Here is a 2,500-nt window from a genome sequence, read left to right as displayed (position 1 = left end):
CCCTATAATTAAGTCTATGATTTTTAGGACCTTCTCCAACTTACAAAATGATTTTTAGGACCTTGCCTTGCCTTCACATGCCGTGCCCATTCAAGGCATTCCGAGAAAGTAAGGTTATTGGAGGGTTCGGATGGCGTGGCTTGCCTTGCCTTGCCTTGCATTGGCATGCCATGCCCAAGTTGTGGCCTACACCAAGCCATTCAAGCCATGCCTTGCCTTGCCTTGCCTTGGCATTGCGCATCATCCAAGGCATTCCGAGTAAGTGAGGCTAGGCGAGGCTAAGGATGGCTTGCCTCGCCTTGCCTTGGCATGCCGTGCCCATGATGTGGCCTTGACCAAGCCATGCGTTGCCTTCGCCTTGGCATGCTGTGGCCTTGCCTTGCCTTGCCTCGCCATGCGATGCATTCCGACAAAGTGATGCAAAGCGGAAGCCTACCATGGCGTAAAAATGTCGACAGAATTTTTCGACATTTGAATAATGGGGTTTGACAAGGTTTGAAAAATTCAATAAAAATGGTAGGCTTGAATGTCGACAAAGTGACGCGAAGCGGAAGCCTACCATGGCGTAAAAATGTCGACAGAATTTTTCGGACCTTGTCCTGCCATGGGCTGCGCACAGCATGCCGGCAGTCTGTGCGCAGCGTGCGCACAGCATGTCGGCAGCGTGCGCGCTGCTGAGCCTGTCGACAGAAATTTTCGAAACTTGTCCTGCCATGCGCGCGCGCAGCTTGCGCGCGGCGTGCGCGCAGCATGCCGGCAGCCTGCGCGCAGCATGCCGGCAGCCTGTGCGCAGCGTGCGCGCTGCTCAGCCTGTCGACAGAAATTTTCGAAACTTGTCCTGCCATGCGCGCGCGCAGCGTGCGCGCAGCATGCCGGCAGCGTGTGCGCAGCGTGCGCGCTTGGGAGCCTGGCCGCAGAATTTTTCGAAACTTGCAATGCCATGCGCGCGCACAGCTTGCGCGCAGCGTGCGCACAGCATGCCGGCAGCGTGCGCGCAGCATGCCGGCAGCGTGTGCGCAGCGTGCGCGCTTGGGAGCCTGTCGACAGAATTTTTCGAAACTTGCCATGCCATGCGCGCGCACAGCTTGCGCGCAGCGTGTGCACAGCATGCCGGCAGCGTGCGCACAGCATGCCGGCAGCGTGTGCGCAGCGTGCGCGCTTGGCAGCCTGTCGACAGAATTTTTCGAAACTTGCCATGCCATGCGCGCGCACAGCTTGCGCGCAGCGTGTGCACAGCATGCCGGCAGCGTGCGCACAACATGTCGGCAGCGTGCGCGCTCGGGAGCCTATCGACAGAATTTTTCGAAACTTGCCATGCCATGCGCGCGCACAGCTTGCGCGCAGCGTGCTGATTCTGTCGACAGCGAGGCTAGCGAAACTTCTCCTGCCATGGCGTGCGCGCAGCGTGCTGACTCTGTCGACAGTGAGGCTAGCGAAATTTGTCTTGCCATGGCGTGCGCGCAGCTTGCGCATTCGGTCGACAGTGAGGCTAGCGAAACTTGTCCTGCCGTGGCCTGCGCGCAGCCTGCGCGCAGCATGAGCGCAGCATGTGCGCAGCATGCCGGCAGCCTAGTTCCAGATTTTTTCAAATGTCGACAGAATTTTTCAAACCTTGTCAAACCCCATTTTTATTGAAATTTCCTCGCACAATAAGCTCCCCATAAGTAGTCTATGATTTTTAGTACCTTCTCCAAGTTACAAAACTAAAAAATTCCTCCCGGATTTGTTTTAATGATTTTTTCAATTTTACGACTTCTAAAAATAATAAAAAATACTTCCCGACTTCAAATATTTATGAAACTTTTTCCCATCAGAGATTGCATGTTTCTTAGTATCCCTGCAAAAAATCACGTCCAAATACCTTGTATTGAATTATTTAGAGCCCATTATGACTCCTCGCGCATAGGTGATGTCTCTTCCTGTCAAAGGGCTAAATGCATAAAATGCTATATAGGGGGGTGTGTGTTGCCTGCATATGCATGGCAGCCCATGCCCTCCTAGCTGCAGCCCCCTTCCCCCACGCCACACCCATGTCATGTTGCCTCGATATGTTGCCTCGATATGTTGCCTCGGTATTATGGGTTTGGTGTCGGGGTCGGGGGGCTGCCACCCATGGCGGTGGTGGCCGGAATCCGGCCGCCGCCACCACGCCGCCGCCATGGGTGTGGGGGAAAAAAAAAGGCGTGGAAAGTTGCGAAATGGGGTTGTCTAGGCTTTTTTTTGGCATGGAAGAGCATGGAGTGCTAGGAACTCCTTCTCAAATGCGCGGGCATGTCGACCACAACCTCATTTCGCAACAACAACCACCCGTGTGGGGTGGCGGTGGGTGGATAGTCGCGGATTGGGGCTTGCCAAGCCAATGTTTTCAAAAAAATTCATCAAAATTAAAAACAAATGTTTTGTTGCCTTCGGATTTGTGGGCGAGCGGTGAGTCGGAGTGGAGCCGGTAAAGTTTAACCTCGGTGTGCACGGTTGTTTTTAGAAACTCAATCCAATGCCG

Source organism: Prunus avium, unplaced genomic scaffold (assembly GCF_965620075.1).
Source record: "Prunus avium unplaced genomic scaffold, drPruAviu1.hap1.1 HAP1_SCAFFOLD_113, whole genome shotgun sequence".
Classification (NCBI taxonomy): domain Eukaryota; kingdom Viridiplantae; phylum Streptophyta; class Magnoliopsida; order Rosales; family Rosaceae; genus Prunus; species Prunus avium.
This window is presented reverse-complemented; position numbering follows the sequence as displayed.